The 22333-nt window shown below is 53.0% G+C and overlaps 1 long non-coding RNA gene across 3 annotated transcripts in view; it reads left to right on the top strand.

Annotated features, from left to right (window-relative positions):
• LOC309451968 overlaps positions 1–22333 on the top strand; it is a 163209-nt gene that overhangs the window by 46506 nt on the left and 94370 nt on the right. The gene's annotated exons all lie outside the window — the stretch shown is intronic.

The raw sequence follows: 22333 nt of genomic DNA, 5'->3' as shown, positions 1-22333 counted from the left end.
TCGTGCTGATGCTCTGCAGGTTTTTGTGGATGCAGCTCGTGATCTTTGGCACCTGGAGGGGACACAGGTGAGGATGGTGCTGCCACTGGAGTGCAGCCATTTCCTCAGCTGCCCTTTCCATCCCTCTCTGCCACCTTCAGGTGACTTCAGGTGCCCGAGACACCAGGGGTGGGGAGGAAGAGAGGGATGGAGGGAGGAACAAGGCCTGACAGGGCCGAAGGACAGGGCGATCCAACCACAGGCCACTTACATCCACCAGCCAGAGTTCAGGGTTTCCCGTGACCACGTCCAGCGGGTTTCTGGCCATCTCCTTGTCAAAGGTGCTGGAGTCGCTCATGGCCTCGATGAACACCAGGACCATGTCTGTCCTCTCAGAAGGCTGGAGGTATTCTGCAAAGAGCTAAGGGAGGAAGGGAGGCAGCGAAGCCAAGTCACACCGAGTGCCCCGGTGCTGCTGCGTAGCCGGGCAGTGCCAGCAGCCCTGCAGAGACACCCGGCGGTGCTGCGGCAGTGCCCGCAGCAAAGCTGGCAGCAGGGGCGGCAGGGACTGCTGGGGAGGAGGAGAAGAGAGGCCCGGGAGAGGGAGGAGGGTTGCGGTCATTGCGCAGCATGCTGGCCCTGCCGTGAACCAGGGCTTGCTGGTGGCCAGCAGGACTGGGGCTGCTGCTGGGACACTGGAGAGCAGCCCTCGCATCGTCCCTGCTCAGGGACAGCAGGAACCCTCTCAGCAGGGACAGGGAGGCCACGCCAGCCCCCTGATTGTGGAGGCCTTTGCTCTCACAAGTCCGCTGCTGGTGCCACAGCCAGGAGGGCCAGCAAGGGGGGAGCTTGTTACCATGGCAACGTGAGTGGTGCTGGGCGAAGAGCGCAGGGAGGTGGCCTTGGCTTCCCAATCCCCTTGGAGCTGTGCGTTCTTCTCTGGCAGTGTCGCACCTAAAGAGCGGGGCAAACGCAGAAGAGTGGGTAAGACACAGCAGCTTCCCCAGCATTGGAAAGAGCTGTGAACTTGGAGTGGCTGAGGAGGGAGATTATGACCCAGGGTCTGGGGAGGAGGTGGTGGAGAGCGGGGCCACGGAAAGGCTGACCCGCCTCCACTGTACGTGTGCAAATGCTCCTGGCCCTGGAAACTCCAAGGCCCTAGAGCTCTGCATGCAGTCCCACAGTTCAGTCCGCCATGGCTGGAATAACGGTGACGTGGGGGACGGCTCGCATGGCTGCAGTGCTGCGGGGCAGGGATACGGGCCCCTCGGGGGAGATGGGAAGATGCTCCTGAGGAGCAGCTCAGCTACACGGGACCATCACCAGCCTGGGACAGAGCGTGGGGGTCAGGAGCAGGGCCAGGGCTGGTGACACGATGGTGTCTCCAGCAAGCAGGAGAACCATTCATTGCAATGCTCAGGAAGATTAGCAGAGGTATTGGGTGATGTTGGTGTGCAGGGGGATTCATCCCGCCACAGCTTCTCTTACAGTGTTGCTGATACTTGACTTTGAAGAGGGAATAAAGAGCATCCAAAGCCAAATGTCTGATCTCTTCTCCCCTGGATGACAGGAGCAGGACAAGATGTCCCAGCAGCTGTCCGAGGATTGGGATCTGGGTCCATGCGTAGGAGGCTTGTCTGTCCTCATTGGGATCAGCCTGGGCAAGGGAGGAGGAAGAACAGAAGGGTTGAGGGCACCTGGGGATAAAGCCCTGAACCCAAGGGTGTGCCCAGGGCTGGATGCAGGCAGGTCAGAGCTTTGCAGGGCCCTGTGGGCCCCATCTCCCTGAACAGCCCCACACAGGCAGAGCTGCCAGACCTGGGCTCCCCCTGGGCTTCTTGGGCAGTCCCAGCCGACACAGGACTGGGGCAGAGCTGGGTCCTGGCAGAGCAGGGTGTGCCTGGTCCTTACCTTCACTAAGTTGGACAGTAAATGGCTCAGCATAGCGATCCTGCCCATAGCCCTCTCCTGCACACATGCTCTGCTGGAGCTGGTGAAGGTCATGAGCATCTGGGGAGAGACAAGCTGCTGGAGAGCCCTGGGAGCAGCCACCGCTCCAGCAGAAGCTCAAGTCCTGGGCTGGACTGGCCCAGTCGATTAAGGCTTCGCCTGGTCTTGAACAAAGCCTGTAGTGAGGTTCTTGCCCTGGGGCCCCTGGCAGGCTTGGGGCACAAGCCCCAGGCCAGCCCTGTGGCCAGGCAGGAAGGCAGATGCCACCCTCTGCGGCCACTGTGCTGCGGAAGAGCCTGGAGGGCAGCCCCTGGTTCCCCGGGGAGGTGGGCACCCTCCCGGCAGCGCTCTCTGCACGGCACGGGGTGGGACTGTCACCTCCAGAGTGGACACCCCATCCCCCAGGGTGAGGAACAGCCCTTGCGAAGCCCAAACTTTGCACACCCAGACCTGGAAGATATTGTGCAGCAGGTCACTGACTCTGGAGACACGACACCGGAGCACCAGCCTAGTTAGCATGTTGTCCATGGTTTGCATGGTCTGCAAGAAGACAAGGAGTTGTGGTCGTGTTTCCTGCCATCCCTCTCACCCCCAGGGGACTGATCTGAACTCCCAGCACTGAGGGACGACTCCCGCACTGCTGCGCTGTGCCTGGGAGAGACCCAGGGACAAATAATCTGCTGCGGGCAGAGCAACCTGCAGCACTGGACATGGCCAGGCCCGCAGGCAGGGGACCGAGGGATGAGGGTGGGACTGCAGAACTGAGACCCTGCCCTGCTTGGATCTCTGGTCATATCACAGCGCAGGGTGGCTGGAGAGCGCCCAGAGGGACTGGGGGCTCCTGTAGCTCTCCCAGCACTTACCACATGGTAGAGGTCACAGTCCAGGCCCTGCATTTCCTCTTCTGGAGGAAGCAAGAAGATGCTGGAGAAGCAGGCTTCGAGGAGGCTTGTCTCCTTGCCCTCCAGCACCATGTCCACTAGGCTGCAAAGAGAGACGGGCCAGTCAGACACTGGTGCTGGGAGCAGTGCGTGAGGCCTCGTACAGGTGGACACGGGGCTCGGGGGCAGGGGTCCCTGGGAGGGATGGGCAGGTACCTCAATTCAGCAATGGCACGCATGGCGATCTGCCGCAGCGCCGTGCGCAGTTGGTCCCTGGGCTCCTCTTCCAGCAGCACCTGCAGAGCACAGCCGGATGGGACCCAGTGCCACCAGCCCCTGGCCCTGCCCAACAATGTCCTCACTGGGTGCCAGTGTCAGGGGCCTCAAGCCCTTCCCCAGAGCCGCTGGGTATCCCCTCACCTTGATTTTGTCTGCCAGCTGGAATATCTGGCAGAAGAGATCTAGGCCCGGGGACAAGCCGGAGCCCCTGCTGGTGTCACACAGGGCACAGATGCTCTGCAGAAACTGCATCTTCTGGCTCTCCTCCTAGAGCCAGGGAGCAGAGAGGCAAACAGGGAGTGTGAGAATCAGGACACACGACCAGTGGGCACCGCAGCATGGGGGTGCAGTGCCATGTGGAGACCTGGGAGCAGCAGCTCTGCCCAGCCAGCACCCTCCAGCACCCGCAGCAGAGCCCCTGTCAGCAGCCGCCAGCACAGCTGCCTTTAAAGCGGCTGCAGTTACCTTTTCTGGGTTTCTGACAAAGGCCGTGATGAAGTCCACGTGTGCCTTTGCAAATTCATACACCGGCAACCAGGTGGCATCTAATAAAGGGGGAGAGCAGGGAGGGCTGCAGAGAGGTTTGCAGGCAGGACAGAGCAGAAGGAGCTCTGTCCCCCGTCCAGCCGCACGCCCGCTGCCCCGGCACAGTCTCCCCGTGCGTGTCAGGGCTGCAGGGTGCCCGGCAGACGGGCTGCGATGCTGGAGCCAGGCAGGACGGGGAAAGCGCCCGGTGCAGCGGGTGAGGAACTCGCTTCAGACGGGCAGAAAGGTCCCCGTCCCACAGCACGGCTGCCTCCTGCCCGCCCAGCTGCCTCTCGCTGCCCGTGCCCTGCAGCAGGAGCTGGGTCCCCTCTGCCCGCAGAGGCTGTGCTGGGGCCGGCTCCCAGCTCGGAGCAGCCCTGGGCTTCAGGGAGCACAATCACCACCCATGGAACCCCCTGCCAGCGTGTGGGGAACCGTGACCCTGGTGTCGAGTGGGGAACGATCTCTGGGCCCCATCCTGCCCAGACAATCAGCGCCCCTCACTCACCGATCTCCAGGTGCCAGATCGGGGACGTCTCAGAGGGCTCCTGTGGAGGGCTGTCCTCCTGGGGATCCCAAACCTCCTCCCAGGCCACCCTGGGAAGGCTGGGGGGTCCCTCCTCCAAGGCCCCCCCAGGAGGGCTGGGGGGTCTCTCCTCCAAGGACCCCCCAGGAGGGCTGGGGGGTCTCTCCTCCAAGGCCCCCTCAGGGGGGCTGGGGGGTCTCTCCTCCCAGGCCTCCCCGATGATGACAGGGGGAATGTCTGCCCAGCTCACCCTGCGACGCCTGGGATGTCTCTCTCCCATCCTGTGGGATGAAGGGAAGGAAGGGAGAACCTTCGGCAAAATCCCTCGGTGCCGCAGGTCTGCCTGGGGCAGTGGGGAAAGATGTGGGCTGTGCTCAGGGACTCCACAGCCAGAGTCTGCTGAGGGCAGCTAGAGATAGGGGATGGTTGGACGCAATGATCTGTAGGGTCGCTTCCAACCAAAATGATTCTAGGATTCTCCGAAAGACTGGGGCTACACTCGGGGCTCTCGCCAGCTCCGTGCTCATGCCCTGTCCCGTCACCGTCCTGTCGGACAGTGTGGGCTGGGCCCACGGCTGCGCTGAGCACAGGCAGGGCAGTGGGTGTCACAGAGTGAGGTCACAAAGGGCCCTTCTGGGACCCTGTGCCTGGGGAGGCACAGGCCAGCTCAGCCCTGGGCACCTGGGTGCTCTCGGGTGCCTCCAGGCCCCCCTTTGCCCTCATGTCCCCTCAGGACCTCCCTGTTGCCCTGTGGTGTGCCCCGAGCCCCGTGTTCACCTGGCTGGCCGATCTGAACAGCAGCAAAGCTGCTCCTTTTGTGGGTTGGTAGAGATTTCTAGGGATTTCCAGGGTGGGCAGCAGAGGAGATGGACACGTAACAAGCAATAAACGGCTTCAGCTTGAATTCACATTGAATTGTGTGGAGTCCGTGATTTTTGCCCTCACAAGTGGTAACCCCGATGTGATCCATATGGAGAATTGATGGCGAGGAGACGACTGCTAGATGAGGGACGAGCCCCGGCTGCATACGGCGTGGCTGGACCGGGACCGGGACGCAGTTCGTGGAGCTGTGGGAAAGCAGAGGATCCGACATCGGTGCAACGGACACCTGAAGAGGTGAGGAGCCAGGAGCGAGAGGAGATGGGGCAGAATATATCTAACGAAGAAGCAGCAGTACTGCAGCTCCTCTCACATATCCTCTCTAGGAGAGGGGTGATGCAAAAATGCCTTGAAAAGACTATGGAGCACGGCAATTTTTCTTTCGCCCTGTGTGTTGCCTTTCTGAAAATCAAGCAGCTTGTCAGGAATGTGAGTTAATTGTTTTACTGGCTGTTGTTACAGTTTATTTGTGGTATTGCCTGTGTAAGTGCACTGTAAGTCTTCTTCCTCCTTCTCCCACTCGTGCTGCAAGCCTCTCCATGCTTCCCCCTCCTCGCTCCCCTTCTCATGGTTTCTACGTCACGCCGCTGTCCCCAGGGCACTGGCCTGCACGGCCCTGCCCGGCAGCGGGAGCGTCTGCAGCTGCCGGCTGGTTCTCCAGCTTTAGGGTCCCCCGCAGCAGCCCGCTCTCCTCAGCTCTGCACACCCAGCCAGTTGCGCCGCCCAGGCAAAGTCAGTCTGCCCTACACCTCACCTGCAAACAGCCAACTCTTCAGCTGACAACCGCCCAAAACCCACTGACAAACTCTCCAAATCTCAGCCTTTCGCTTTCAACTGCTGCCTCTAGTGCATCTCACAGACAAGCCTCCAAAATCCCCTCATCCTGCAATAATACTCCAGCACTGATCGCCTGTGGGAACAACTGCCACAATACCATGCAAACACCAACCAGTTCTGGCACCGAAATATCGCTTTCTCCTCAAGATTCCACCTACACCAACTGCTGACAAACACACGCTGTCCTCACCAAAGCCAAACGCTGCAACAATCAGCGACAACTCAAATCTGCGTGTGCGGCGCAAAATCGCAGGTGTGAGCTAACACAGAGCTGGGCTTGACAGCTGCAGAGTGTGCACCCTGTGGCTTAACGTGGCCAGTCACTGCCATTCTGCCTTCTCCCCGGGAGAAGCGCATGAGCACAGGCTGCTTCAAGGCACAATGGGAACGGTTTGGATCTCCGGGTCTCTGAGGGCGAGAGTAATAAATGTGATCTGTGTCTGGCGCAGGAGCTTCCCGTCCACTTGCTCCTCCATTCAGTCCGGTGCTGCAAGAGAGGGACAGAGAAAGAAACAGGACCGGATTAACAACCTCGTCATCCCTGTCCCCAAACCTGCAGGCGTCCTAGGAGGCCTGATCTAAGTTCTGCTCTTCTCCCTCTCTTTGCTGGAATACTTTACTGCACAAATTTCTGTCATGAACACTCTCTTAACCAATCTGGTGTGTTCATAGTTCCCAGCCCAGCATCCATTTCTCAAGGTACCTCAGCATTTCCATTTGAAACCAACCTCAGTGCCATCCCGTCCTGAGCTACCTCAGCATTGCCCACTGCAGCCTCCTCGATGTCACCCCCTCCCTGAGGTCCCTCAGCCTTTCCCGCCAAAGCCTCCCCAATGTCACCCCCTCCCTGAGGTCCCTCAGCCTTTCCCGCCAAAGCCTCCCCGATGTCACCCCTCCCTGAGGTCCCTCAGCCTTTCCTGCCAAAGCCTCCCCTGACCCGACTCCCCCAGGAGCAGGCAGGACTGCCCACAGTGCCAGGCCAGGGCAGCATGGGGGAAGCACAGTTTGGGGGTGAAGCAGTGAAAACTGCCGGTGTGGGCAGAGTCCCGGTGTGGGGCAGGAGAAAAGCCTTCTCCCAGGAGCCGGGGGCAGAGCTGCTCTCTGCCGGCTCAGCTGCTGGCTCAGGCCCACGCTGCAGGTCTCGTCCTCAATGGGTTAGGGACGCCCGCAGGAACTGGGGGGAAGAGCAGAGGAAGCCAGTGTCCCCCTGCCCTTGGCCAGGGCCCTTCCCACACCCACGTGTCCTGGGATGCTGCTGGGGTGAGCTGCTGGAATGGCAGTGTCTGCCCTGCCAAGCCCAGCCCTCTTTTCACCAGCTCCCCACAACTCTGCCTGCTCCCTCTTCTCCCCGTATGTTTGTGACACCCCGAGGATGCTGTACCTTAAGCATGTGCTGCTCCCACTCTGCAGAGTCCAGGGAGCTCTCAGCTCTTCCTAGAAAGCAAGAGGAAGCAAAAGCTCTGCTGCTGCTCAAGCTCACACCAAAGAAGAGCCTGGTGGTCTCCTCTGCGGTCAGACCTCCCAGAAGTCCCAGGCCATCAGGCTGGAAAGAGCCCACAAGCGCCTGTGCCAAAGCCCTCGCAAGGCCACAGACACAGGAGGGAACCCAGGGGCGTTTGTCAGAGCCACTGGATTCATGCTGGGGAAGGACACTCTGACCATGGCTGATCCCCACTGTGTGACTGCTGGGAAGCTGCGTTTTCCTGCCCTCCCTCCCCTCCAGCCTCTCCCCCCAGCCACACTTTACCTGCCAGGTGCTGCAGCAGGAGGGGCATCTCGGTGGCCCACGCTGTCCCCAAGGCCCCGTAGATCCAGCCCTGCAGGGCCTGCAGCAGCTGCGGCCGCTGCTGGTGTGGGGAGCCGCCGCCAGCACCTGGGCGAGGGAGCAGAGACGGGTCACCCCTGCCACCAGAGCCACCCCCGCCAGCCCCGAGACAGGACTGGGATCCCCGCGGGGCTCGGGCAGGCTCGGGAGTGCTGCCAGAAAAGCTCTTTCTTCCCCCAGGGCCCCGCTACTCAGCAGCGGTCGAGCCAGCAGCGCCTGGGCAGCCGGCAGCCGGGCTGCGGGGAGGGGGAAAGGCTGGTGAGATGAAGAGGCCCCGCCGTGCCCTGACCCTCGTACCTCCCGTGGCCCACACAGGGCTGAGAGCAGCTGCACCGCCACAGTGCTGGCCCAGGGGCTCCCCAGGCTGCCCCGCATGGGGTGAAGGCAGATCCAGCACGGTCAGGAAGGAGCCCTGGCTCCCCAGGAGCCAGCGTCTGACTCTGCCCTTTGCTTTTCCTGGGCTCCTGCTCAGGGTTTGTGGGGCACAGGGAGACACAGACTGGCCTGAGCCCCTTCCAAACCCAGCAGCACTCCCTGGGGCTCCTGCCTTGCTCCTGCGAGTCGACAGCATCGGCTCCTCCTCTTCCTCGCATCCCGCTCTCTCCCGTGAGCTTCAGCACACGTGAGGGGAGAGGTTCAGGCCATGAGGAAGAGCAACGAAAAACACTCTGAAGGCAAGAAGTGGCCACAGCAGTGTTGGGTAGTGGCTAAAGGATAGAGGACATGGATCTACAGAGCAGTTGCACGAGCAGATCCTGTTCTAACAAACTTAGCGTAAGTAGCCAGACTAGGCCACGGTAGAAGCTGCTGATTGCAGCAGAACTGGCAAGGACACCGCAACCTTGACAGAGCATCGTAACAACTTTGAGGAGGAGGGCTATGCAAATGTGACCTTTAGCACTTAAGCCAATCAATAAGTGACTAGTAGACATAATTATTGTTATCTGTATAAATATGTGTACCCTGGACCAATAAAGTGAACTATGCTCTATCACTCACATTGAGTCGTCTCAGCTTGTTCTTCCCCTGCTCACAAGCTTTGTTTTGGAAGACATCAGATTTGGAATGTTTAAGGAAGCTGTAACTACTCCCGGGCTGGGAGGGGGGGCACGGCCCGGTGGCGGGCGCAGACAGGATTGGGGATTAGGGATTCCTACCCTAAGCCTAACCCTAACCCCTAACCCTAAGCCTAACTCTAACTTTACCCTAATTGTTACTGTAACTGTACTGAATGTATCCGTAATAGTCATGGCTAACTGTACTCCTAACTGTTATGATTGTCACCTGTCACCCCTCACTGCTCACTGTAAGCACTGCAGCTTGTGATCCTATAAGCCTGTCAGCTCTTAACGCATTGATTCTGTAGTGTGTATTGTAGTTTGTAATGTAATCTGTATTGTTGTCTGTATTGTAAAATGATTTTTGTCTTCTAATGTTTGTGTGTGAGTCTGAGTGTGTATAATGTAATGGTAATTAGAGTAGTCTTAGTGCCTGTAAGAGTAATGATTGTATCTACTCATTTTGTGTCTTTTTTTTGTTTCTTGTTTTGGTTAATTTGTGTATGATATTCAGTGTTGTGTAGTTGTGTTTTTATAATTTTTTGTTATATTCTTGATGAATTTTGTGATTTGTATTGGGAGTTGTTTTATGTTTAGGGTGGGCGAAGAAATAAATTGTCTAATTTGCATATTTAATGAGCTCATTTACATAATTAGCTTGTGATTTGCGTGACCAGGGGAGTACTCCCTAATTAATCAACCCAACTAACAATAACATTAATTAGGGAGTACTCCCCTGGTTATGCAAATGTTGTGGGTTGGACATGCATGGTTTGTATATATATCTAATATATTTTTCATTTATATATAATTTTATAAAAAACAAAAATAATAAAAATCTGGTGCAGCAGTAGGGCTTTGGATGCTCAAGGGGAGTACTTGATTTCTTTATTTTTTTTTTTTTTTACTCCCCTTGAGCATCCAAAGCCCTACTGCTGCACCTCTAAAACCCAATACCTTTTAGGTAGTTGTAATTAAAAATCTCTACCTGACATCCAAAACAAACTCTACCATAACAGCACACTCAACCACATTCAACCTAAACTGTCACTCCACTCAAAGTCCAGCACACACACACACACACACAAAGTCCAGGACACACACACAACACAAACAGAGACAAAGTCCAGCACGCAAACAAGACAGAGACAAAGTCCAGCACACACACACAAGACAGAGACAAAATCCTGGACACACACACAACACCAACAGAGACAAAGTCCAGCACACACAGACAGAGACAAAGTCCAGCAGGCACACACACAGACAAAGACAAAGGCCGGCGCACGGTCACGATGCCCACGCTCTCACACTCTGGTACATGCACCAAACGTCCAGCTGTCGCTCCGCTCGAACCGAAAAAAGACGCTGGACGACAAAAAGGTACATCTGCTTTATTACCTTTGTGGTGGCCCTTAGGTAGGACCGACCTCTTCAAACCAAACATTACAACATCATAACCAACTATTTATTTAATCTAAGCCAACAGATTACAAACATGCTTTCTTTACACTGTTCCATGATCACAATTTCCATAACCTGAAAAACTCCTCCTTATTACAGCTTTTAAACAATGTATCACAATGCATAAGGCAACAGAGAACATCATCGCTTTGGGTGCGTGGCTGTTACTGCATTTCTCGCCCGAGGGCGAACCTTAAACGGACTCTCGGTTCCCACGTGCGTTTGACTGCGGGGGGGAACCGACTCCTCGCCATTACGACTCTTTTACGTCATTTTGTCGCGAGTGACAAAACACCCAAATATCAAACACGCACCTTTATTACATAGTGGAGGTATTACAATGATTACACATTTGAGGTAGTGTCGAGGGTTAAGATTGCAGGGTGACAATAAAACCCTGGCAGATGTATTGTTAACCTCCTCTCCCCCCCACTTCCTCCTCTTTCCCCCTCCCTCTCCCCCCTTCCCACTCAGGACAGGCGATCGGGAGGGAAAGAAGAACAGAGAGAAGAGAGTTGGAAAAATTAAAGATGTTTTACTAATGCTACTAATAAGAATAGAGAAAATAATACAAAATAGACAAAACCAATCTTGAAAGTCTCAGCAACTGCAGAGCCGGCACCCAAAGTCCTGGCTTAGACTCTGCAACCAAGCGGAGCTGGATTCAGTCTCTCACTAGGCCTCAGTTCTCAGGGACGACCAGCAAGATCCTCTGCTAAGGTCGGCCATAAGCAGAAGAGCAAAAAGGCAAAAAGGGAAAAGGGACGAGATCCTTGTGATCTCCCACTTTTATATGAAGTATTCACGTGAATGGAATGTTATACACAGTTGGTCAGTTTCTTAGTCACTTGTTTCTCGTCGCCCCTCTCACGAGATGTCCATCCATGCTTATCAATAAGTTTGCATTCCATTGCTAGGTTTACCAAACATGTGTCTGGTTCTCCAGGAAAATGCAGTTAATATGAAGGCTTTAGCTGACAGGCAAAATTCACTGAAAGAGAAACTTGTTTTTAACAAAACCAGGACAGGTAGTACAATTATAACACAACACAGAAAATCCAACTCATCTTTCTCAGATCCCATTACAGAGGATAACATGCTCCTATCACAACCCTGTCCCTGTCCTCGGCCCTTTACTCACCCTGCTCCTAGGCCAATTGCGACTGCCTTCCTGGGACCTTTCCCTAAATGGGCCTCCTGACAAGGACCGACCATGGCCGCGATCCGGAACAGGTGTCGCCGGAAAGGCCGTTCCTGGGAGCCTCGACGATAACCCTGCCTCTGAAACCGCTGTCCCAGACTGACCTGAATCTGAACATTGGCAAGTAACTTGACCGCACCGAGCGCTATGGACCTGGGATAAAACACACTCCTCAGGGCGGTGGATGGACACGCGGGGAGGGAATCCCCTGGCTGCAGTTTTTGTAATCTATTTTAATTTTTCTTTTTTTTTCCTTTTCAGGTAAATTTAAAAAAACCTACAACCCCAAAACACAATCGTTCCAGATCACAGCCAAACCGCACCACTCGCTCGGATACCGAACCCACCGTGCGCTCCCTCGGCGGCCGTTCTCCCGGCTCGCACCCTCGCCCCGTGTCTGCGTCGCCCCTCGGGAACGCCGTTCCCAGGAGCCTCTAAACGCTCCCTGCCTGCCAAAACCCCGGCCCGATGGGCACCCGCGTCCAAACCTTGGCGATGAACGTCGCCTCGCGGAGCGGCCGGGACCGGGGGAAAAAAAAAAAAAAATCCCCCGGCTGGGTTTTTTTTATTCTATTTTAAACTTCAAATTGAGCTGAAAGGGAAAAACCATTAACCTGCAAAGAAACAAATACAGGACCAAAACACAATCGTTCCAACTCACACAGCTAACCACGCCACTCATACGCCTACCGACACCGCCACGCGCTCACACCGCAGCCGTTCTCTGCCCTTCTCCCTGTGTGCCGTGACCCCATCTCCCCGTGGCCCCTCGGGAACGCCGTTCCCGGAAGCCTCGAAAATGACCCTGCCTGCCAAAACCCCGGCCCAACGGGCGCCCACGTCTGAACCTTGGCGATGAACGTTGCCTCGCGGAGCGGCCGGGACCGGGGAAAAAAAAACCCAGCCGGGGGAAAAAAAAAAAAAAAATCCCCCGGCTGGGGTTTTTTTATTCTATTTTAAATTAGACATTTACCTGAAAGGGAAAAACCATTAACCTGCCAGAACAAATAACTACAACCCCAAAACACAGTATTACCACATCACACAACTCTAACACACCACTCATTTGCCTACCGACACCACCGCACCCATTCTCGGCCATTCTCCCCTTGGGCCTTCGCCCCGTCTCCGCGTCACCCCTCGGAAACGCCGTTCCCGGCGCCCTCTGAACTCGCCCCACCTGCCTAAACCCCGGTCCCGGCCGGACCTCCATCCGTACGTTGGTGACGAATGTCACCTCACGGAGCCACCGGGACCAGGGGAAAAAAAAACCCGGATGGGGGGGGTAAAACCCCCCACCTGGGGCTTTTTTAATTCTTTACCTTTGGAATTTACCTGAAAAGGAAAAAAAATTTACCCTCCAAGGACAAAGAACTAAAACCCCAAGCTGCGTTCACTCGAGGTTTCATGCAATCCCAACGTGCTGTGCGTCATCTACCGCACCGATCCTTTTAAGTACCTGTCTCAAGCTAATTGTCAGGAGAGGAAAACAGTTTGCACTTAATTCCCTGGCCATCCTTCATATAGTTCTTGACCACGGTGACCTATTCCTCCACGACTTCCCAATCGTGGCGGTTACCGCGAGTCTGTTCCTCTGACGATCCGGAACTCGGACTCGCGCCGCGTCTCCATCGCTGACCGCCGCCGATGCCCGCGACCCTGCCGATGTCGCTTCCTCTCGGGTGACCACTCGGGGTGCGGCCGACCAAGAGCGGCATCGGATCGCTCGCGCTGTGACGTCGTGGAAAATGATGGCAAGGGACGCTATTGCTTTCTAAGTGGACAAAATATGCTGATCAAAATCGGCTGGAACTTGATTCAGATTGATTTCTACGTGGACGGGAGATGCCAAAGGCTAGAGGGAGGCCTTTCTCTTGAGTCGTGAGGTTCAGAATGGACCCCCTTGCTTTCTAAACTCCAAGAGGGGAGTCTAGGTGCAGCTGGATCCAAACTTAGCCCCGCGCCGGATCTACAGTTTGGCTCCCGGACTCACAGGGGATAGGGGAAACACCTAAGATATTGTATTTACATAAGGCCAAAGGATTGCACGTGTACACCTCATTCCTTGTATCGCTCAGCCTGAATTTCAGAATTGCATCGCTCTACACCTCGACGTCCCTACCTCCCTTCCAGGGGCGTGGGGATGGGTGGGTTGGGGTCTAAATTCCTTGGTCTATCAGGGAAAACTCTCAGGCAAAAACTGTGTAAAAAACTAACCAGACAGAACAGTACAGCGGGAAGGCTGACTGGAGCTGCTGCTTCTGCTAAAGTCGCAGCCGAGGATAGAAATCCCTGGGTATTTTTACCCTTACAAACTATTCACCCACCCCTCCACACTGTGATTTGGGCCAACAGCAATAGCTGAGTCTGTGGTCTTCTTGCTTCTCGGTGGATCCTTTGCGCTGACCTCGGACCGGACTTGGCTCCGCTCAGCTGTAGATTTTGTTTACGGTCCGCAGGAGCTCCCTTCCGGCCTTGAATGTGGCGTTTTCACTGAAAGAAGCCTATTTCTTCACAAAAGTGTAAAGCGGGCCTTATCTCATGGGTGGGGATTAGGGTCTGTAGCTGCTTTTGTTACCATCAAAAAGGCTATAACTGAGTGTTACACAGCCTAACAAAATGCCTTTTTGTAAGTAAGTAACTCATATTGACAATGTGATCACCTGCAAGGAATAGAAAAAAATATTTCATTAAAACATGCTTCATCTCTGAAAGAACAGCACACCACAGAAAACACTAGTGAACAATGTTCTTAGTAACAACTGCAAAACACCACTGAAAGGACTATTGACTGCCCAGCCCACAGCTACTCCATCCCATATGACTGCACAACCTCTGCCTACACAATTTAACGTGTCAGCAGATTAACTGGGGACTCCCAGACCTCCGCCCACCCGCCCCTGACTCCACGCGTCCAGGCAGAGCAGCTCCAGCCAAATCCACACGTGCGCAGACAGACGCTCCACAGCATGTTATAGACCACACGATGGCAACGGCACCAACAACACCCAACGACGAGAACGACTCCAAACCAGACACACAATGATCAAAATAACCTTCAGGGAGGCAGTGGTGTGGCAAGGAGCCTCTACTGCAACCCCAGAAAACAAAGGAGCCGAAAGTCAGGGCCCCTTACGAGACGGCGACGCTGGCGCACACACACACACACAGAGACGGCGGCACAGCTTAAAACCTTCAAGATGCTGGGAAGAAGTGCCAGTCCCTGAGACTGGATGGGTAGACAGCAGAGCTGCCGACGCACCCCTCAGACACCATAAAACACAAAAACACAACTGACCAGAAACGTCCAAAAAGCAATGACCTGCCACGCTTTCAACTGCTGATACCAGAAAACCAGCACCCAATTGGCGCTACACCAGTCAGCACTGGCGTTCCGGATCCCGGGACGGCACCCGAGATGCCTTTCGTGTCCCTCGAACGCAACGAGACCCCAGGATCGTCTGACAGGCGCAAGGCAGGCGTCCTGAACTACACCACAATGCAGACACAGGCTGGAGCTGCCCTGCCCGACACACGCTGGCATCGCACTGTGAAATCCCCTGGACCCTTCACCTGCCCAAAGGGGACTGTTCCTGGATAGCCCTTGCCCCAAACAGAACTTTACCCCCCTCCCTGCGGTTCCCAGCCCCTTCCCAGCCCCCCAGCCTCCACTTAGCTTTCAGAGGGCCAAGGGACTGAATCCATCTTCAACGGATGAAAACACCACGTGAGCTGACAGGGATATTCCAGCATCGCCGGCTTCCTCCTCAACATCTACAGCAACACAGGAAAACACATGCTGACTAAGCAGAGCAAACACACAGTATAAAGGCACAAGGCACATCTTCCCTCTGACACCACGCACCGCCCCACCTGCTTACGGTGCTCGGCTCGCCTCTTTTCTCACTCTTTCTTGCCAAGTTGTCCATCTGCCTACAACCTTTGCCTACACGATAACAGACACAGGCTGGAGCTGCCCTGCCTGGCAGAAGCTGGCATCGGTCTGTAAAGTTCCCTGGACCCTTTAGCTGCCCAAAGGGCACTGTCCCTGGACGGCCCTTTCCCCTATGAGAGCTTTAAACCCCCTCCATGCAATTCCCAGCCCCCCCCCCAGCCCTCGAGCTTCCACTTATCTGTCAGAGGGCCAAGGGGCTGCATCAATCTTCAGAGAAAAACACCACATGCGCTAAAAAGCATCTTCCTGCATCGCCCAATTTCTCTTCAACATCTGCAGTAACACAAAACACACAGTCACTTGGCAGAGACAACGCACATTATAAAGGCACACAGCACATCTTCCCACTGACACCACGCAACGACCCACCTGCTTACGGCGCACAGCTCGCCTCCTCCGTCGCTCTTCTGTGCCAAGTTGTCCCTCTGTACCTGAAATCAAGTTATTCAGCAAGTCGCCCAGCAGCTCACCACCCGGCAGCCAAATGGCGCTACCCCAATCGGCACCAGCTTTCCAGACCCCGGGATGGCGCTTGAAATGACTTTCATGCCCCTGGAGCGTAATGATACCCCAGGATCGTCTGACAGGCGCGAGGCGGCTTCCTGAACTACGCGACAACAGACACACGCTGGAGCTGCCCTGCCCGGCACTTGCTGGCATGGCACTGTAAAGGTCCCTGACCCCATTTATCTGCCCAAAGGGGACTGCTCCTGGACTGCCCTTTTCTGTCTCAGAACTTTAAACCCTCCCTGCAATTCCCAGCCCCTTCCCAGCCCTCGTGCCTCCACTTAACTTTTAGAGGGCCAAGGGACCGGATCCATCTTCAACAGAGGGCTAACGGGGATCTTCCTGCATTGTCACTTTCTCCATCATCACCTACAATAAGGAAAGCAAGGACATGCATATGATTAGGCACCCAAATAATATTTAGCGGTAGTAGCCTACGAGTCATTGCTCACCTTGGCTGAGCTCCGGGAGGTACATTTGAATGATCTACCGGGGGCCTCTGCACGCTGCAAAGGTTCTAGAGACAAGACACTCTTCTAGGAGAAGAGATTATATTAACAGCTATTAATACAGCAATACAAACCAAAAAACAACACTCCATCTTCATTGTGGTCAGGAATTACTGGAAAATGCAAAGCACCTGGAACTGAATCAACAAATAAAACATAATGACAAACAACCTTTCTACTACAGCTGCTACTGAACCTTTGCTGCACCCGAAGCTCTTACCTCAAAGGGACACCTCTGCTTCTCCTGAGAGGTCTGCCCATGTAGCTGAAATGGCTCAAAAGCTGCCGACTGCCAAAGGAGCGGCAGAGAACCGGCTCCAAAGCCATCCTGGAGTGGAATGAGCTCCCTACCCGAGAACTGGGGCTCAAATACCCTGAGCCCCGCCCATCCCTTCCCATAGTCCCCTGGCAAAGGGGAGGGATCAATCACCCCAGGCCCCGCCCACAACCCTTATCAAATCACCTGGAATCTCACTTGAAGTGACAGCACCTGCACTTTATTACAGCTATTGCATCTACAATGACACTCAGTATGGATGTCAACTTCGATTTTCTAGGGAGCAGAATTTTAGAAATTTTGACAGGGAATTGAAAATATGTTGACGTGGATTTGGAAAATTCTAGAGAGAATTTTAAAAGTTTCAACAGGATTTCAACAATTTGGAGAGGGATTTGAAAAGTTTCAATGGGAATGTGAAGAATTGGGACGAAAAGTGAAAAATTTTGAAGGGACTTTGAAAAAATTTCAAATGCTGGAGAGCAGCTCTGTGGAAAGGGATCTGGGGGTTCTGGTCAATGGCCAGTTGAACATGAGCCAACGGATTCCCTGGGAGCTGAAAGGCCAACCATGTCCGGGCATTTCCAGCCGGGCAGGGAGGGATTGTCCCACTCTGCTCTGCGCTGGTGTGGCCTCACCTGGAGCATTCACTGTGTGCAGGTCTGGGTGCCACAGGATAAAAAGGATATAAAGCTACTGGAGGACTATGACCTAGTTGAAGGGTTTAGAGCAGTATCTGTGTGAGGAGTAGCTAAAGTCACTAGGTCTGTTCAGCCTGGAGGAGACCTCATTGCAGTCTACAGTTTCCCCACCAGGCGAGCAGGAGGGGCAGGTGCTGAACTCTTCTCTCTGGCAACCAATGACAGAACCCAGAGAATGGCAGAAGATGTGCCAGAGGAGGTTTAGGTTGGGCATTAGGAAAAGGTTCTTCACCCAGGGGTTGGTGAAGTACTGGGACATGCTCCCCGGGGAGGGGTCACGGCCCCAAGCCTGACAGTGTTCAAGAAGCAACTGGACAATGTCCTCAGACACACAGTGTGAATTTTGTGGTTGTCATATGCAGGGACAGGAGTTGGAATCAATAATCCTTGTGGGTCCCTTCCAACTCAGGACATTCTATGATTCTATGCTGCTGTGTTTAAGAAAGGGTAAAAACTGCAACAGCAGCTGAGAGGAGTGAGTATATGTGAGAGAAACAACTATGCAGACACCAACAGTGAAGAAGGAGGGGAGGAGGAGCTCCAGACACCGAAGCAGAGATTCCGCTGCAGCCTGTGGTGAAGGCCCTGTAGTGTGGGCTTTCCATGGGATCATTGCTTCCTTCAGGTCACATCCACCTGCTCCAGGGTGGGATCCTCCGCAGGCTGCAGAGCGGTGCAGACCAGCACCCCCAGGTCCCTTCCTGCAGGGCTGCTTTCCAGCCACTCCTACTTTATACTTGTGCCTCTTGTTACTCCGTCCTGGGTGCAGAATCCAGCACTTGGACTTGTTATATTTCATGTCACTGAAGAGTCCCCAGTGCTCTGATCTATCCACATCCCTCTGCAAGGCCTTGTCCCTTGAGCGAGTCAACACTAAAGCTCCTATTTCAGTGTTGTAATAAACAATTCTAAGAGTTAGAGATGTTTGTTCATTAAAGCTTCTTAAAAGGAAACGCTCAGGGGTTATTGAGTTAGAGATGTTTGTTCATTAAAGCTTCTTAAAAGGAAACGCTCAGGGGTTATTGTGCAACATGGGAAGCCCCTGCCCTTTGTTATGCAATTGCCTTAAATGTTCGATCCTCTAAAGGTGGGGGGGCAGGGGTAGGTGAGAAGATGGGAGATTAACCGCCTGGCAACAGAGGACACATGCGCAGAAAGAACAAGTGACGTGGCACCCTGAACAACGAACCCGGGACCCTCTGAAAGGCCAGAAGAAGTTTTTCCCACGCGCGCCACTGGAGAAGCGAATCGCATGGTCACCCCGCGCTGTTTTTGCTTATTGCATTGAAATCCATCGGGAATAAATTTCTGTTATTCAAGTTAATTTCGAGTCAAAATTTATTACAAGTATCATCAGCAAATTTCCTACCTCTGCATTCAGCTCCAGCACTAGATCACTGATAAATACATTGAACAGAACTCCCACTAGAATTGACCCCTGGGGAACACCACTGGTTACTGATCACTGGATTTCACTGTACTCTGCTGACTGCGCTGATTTGATCCCCATCATCTGCCGTATGGCAGTTTAGACATTTAGGACCCTGTAGGTAGAGATCAGCAGGTAGTGTCCTCTAGTGTATCTTATAGTATTTGAAGCCATTGCACATGCCAACAGATGTGACTCAACACTTAAGAAGTATCCAGAACCTTCTGTAGTTACAGCTGGAGGCCAGAGAAGACACCATGGAGTATCTCAAATGGCACTAGATACTGATCTCTAGGTAATTAAGTTGTTCATCAGTATATTTACTTGTATTTTAGAAACTTAAATTTAAGACATCTGAAGCTGAATCTTACTCTTATAACATCCCTCGTGTTTAAACACATATTTTACATATAATTTGAGATATTCTAGTGTGTCTCAGAGGTCTGGAAGATAGAACACAGTATCTATGGGAGACTTACACTCTTCTGATGTGGCAAATGGAGGACTAGAAAATCCCAGTGTATCTCAAATTGCACCTTATCCCTTTCACGTTGTGATACACAGCATTATATATCCAATCTGTTTGCCGTAATGAGTAATAAGGTATGCATGTATGTGCTTTCAGGGACTGCATCTTTGATCAGTTATGGGGCAGCTTGACCACAGTGAATTTTCCTGCCATTCAGTGTTGTGAACCACAGTGTAACAGGGAGAGGTAAACATATCCAGAAAATTTTTTTAATCCAGCAACTAAATTCCAGAAGTTGAAGTTGATACATTTTTTTGATAGGAGTTGCTCATTTCTGTTTATCATACTTGTGCCACCTATGTTTAGCACCTGAAGGTGCTGGTTCTTCACAATACCAGTAAGAAAGGCACTCACACACTATAAGGTATTACTTGAAATGCCACTTATTGGAGCTAACACTCTAACAAAAAAACAGGATAGTATGGATGATTTTACATCCTTCCAGATGCTGGGAACCCTGAGTTGTGCAGCATCAAACAGACCTTTGGTCAAGGATCAGTATGCTGCGCAGATCTGTCTCCTCAAATGCTACCCACTTTTAGTCACTCAAGCTATTATAGGGAACAATTGTTCTCTTAAAAGGGAACAATTCCATCCAGGATTCTTACTGTCAAACAGAAAGGATGTTTACATATGAAGTTCATGCTGCACTTTTAGGTAAAGACACACAAGAGGAGTAATAACAGGTACCAAGTGGTAGCTAATTGCAGGCTATACTGTTAGATTCAACTGTTAAAGCTCATCCTGCAGCCAGTGGATGTGCACAGCACAACAATGGCCTGAGGACCAAGCTGTACATGCAGCAAAGCATATGTCTGGGCCAACTCAGAGAATCCCAGAGTGTCAGGGGTTGGAAGGGACCTCGAAAGATCATTCAGTCCAATCCCCCCATGGAGCAGGAACACCCAGATGAGGTTACACAGGAACATGTCCAGGCAGGTCTTGAATGCCTCCAGAGCAGGAGACTCCACAACCTCCCTGGGCAGCCTGGGCCAGGCTCTGCCACCCTCACCCCCAACAAGTTTCTTCTCAAATGTAAATGGAACCTCTTGTGTTCCAATTTGAACCCATTACCCCTTGTCCTGTCACTGGTTGTCACCAGAAGAGCCTGGCTCCATCCTCCTGACACTCCCCCTTTCCATATTGATCCCCAGGAATGAGTCCCCCCTCAGGCTCCTCTTGTCCAGCTCCAGAGCCCCAGCTCCCTCAGCCTTTCCTCACACGGGAGATGCTCCACTCCCTGCAGCATCTTGGTGGCTGCGCTGGACTCTCTCCAGCAGTTCCCTGTCCTGCCAGAACTGAGGGGCCACAACTGGACACAATATTCCAGGTGTGGTCTCCCCAGGGCAGAGCAGAGGGGCAGGAGAACCTCTCTGACCTACTGACCACCCCCTTCTAACCCACCCCAGGTCCCATTGGCTTCCTGGCCACAAGGGCCCAGTGCTGGCTCATGGTCACCCTGCTGTCCCCAGGACCCCCAGGTCCCTTTCCCCTACACTGCTCTCTAATAGGTCATTCCCCAGCTTACACTGGAACCTGGGGTTGTTCCTGCCCAGATGTCAGACTCTACACTTGCCCTTGTTCTATTTCATTAACATTTCCTTCCCTTTGTGCTGCCTCCCTGGCCCTTTTGCCTTTCCCTCTGTGTCACCTTGTCTTGCTCCCTGTCCCTATCTTTCTCTGGCAAGCTGATCTGCTCCTTACCCTCCTTTTCAAATGAATCACAACATCACTTTGGTTGGAAAAGATAACTGCAATTTTAAAATATCTTTACCGTTTGAAGAAACGGCCTGAAAAGGTTTGTTTTTTGTTTTTTGTGTTTTGTTTTTTTTTTTCCAGTGGGGCAGTTCACAAGGACAGATGGGCTGCTGGACTCTTCAATACCAACATTCAGGGCGAGGAAGGAACTCTTGGCTATACTTGGGTGATATCTGTGTCTGTGTTCTGTGTGTATCTGCGAAAGTGCGCTCTAGGGAACTCAGGCTGCCAATGAGTCAAAAAACGGCCTGGTTGTCTAAAAAACACAAACGCTCCAGTGGCCGTATCAACAACTGTACTAAAGATGGTGCAAAGTACCTTTTCCTCCACTCAGCTGTAGCCTTCGCAAGAAAAAAGGAAGTGTCAGATTCCTATCCAGCTTTGTTCTGAAGGGTTTTTTCCTCTTTCAGCTGGGTGTCCACTGCCACCGTCTCACTGCGGTTGCCCCGTCTTCTGCTACAGAAGTACAAGACAGACAGACAGAATCCGGAGTGGTCTGCCCGTACAAGGTACGGCTAAGACGTGTGTCTGCGTTTTTCCTGAGGTACTTGTAGAGCGGACTTTAAAGTTAACATTAAGAATGCACCGCCTCTCCTATATTTTTAATACGAAACATTTTACCACATGTACTAAAAGTAAGGTCTGTTCTGGAGCATGGTACACCTGTGCAGAGCTTACCTTCCTCTGTTTATTTTCTCTTCCTGAAAGCATAATCTTCTGTTTCTGTGGGCTTACAATTGAATGATACAGTGGAAATGATGTTGTACTAAACGAGGAAAGGAGGTGTTTGTAAGAGTTCAGATGTCCAGAAGAAACAGCTGCTTCAATGACAAATGCTTTGTTCTTTTTCAGCCAACAGGTTTTTAAAATATCGTAGCTTTTGGAGTACTATTCTGACTGAGATACAGGCACCTGGGCAGATCGGTTTTGTTCTGCGCATTTGCCAGGTGTTCCCAAGAAGCACTTTCAGCCTCGTAACTGGTGGCAGTGAGTCCCGGTGTGGTTTGGATGAGTTATTGTTTCAATAATGACTTGTTTGTTCTTAACCTACAGTGTGTAGTTCTGGCTTCAGTTGGTAAGAAGTCTTCCAAAACGGCAGCATTTTCCAGAGGAAAACTTTGTCTAGTCAGTTAATTGAAACGGTTTTAGTGTCATGTATTACATGGTAATATACAAAGCAGGGTTACAGTGTTCTATAACATGCATAGAAGGACGTGTATTTAAGACAATTCTAGACGTAAACAGCGTTATTGTTTTTATTGGG

The sequence above is a fragment of the Streptopelia decaocto genome, assembly GCF_964273445.1.
Source record: "Streptopelia decaocto genome assembly, contig: HAP1_SCAFFOLD_45, whole genome shotgun sequence".
NCBI lineage: Eukaryota > Metazoa > Chordata > Aves > Columbiformes > Columbidae > Streptopelia > Streptopelia decaocto.
The sequence above is the reverse complement of the archived record's forward strand: the minus strand, read 5'-3'. Positions and strand labels throughout refer to the sequence as shown.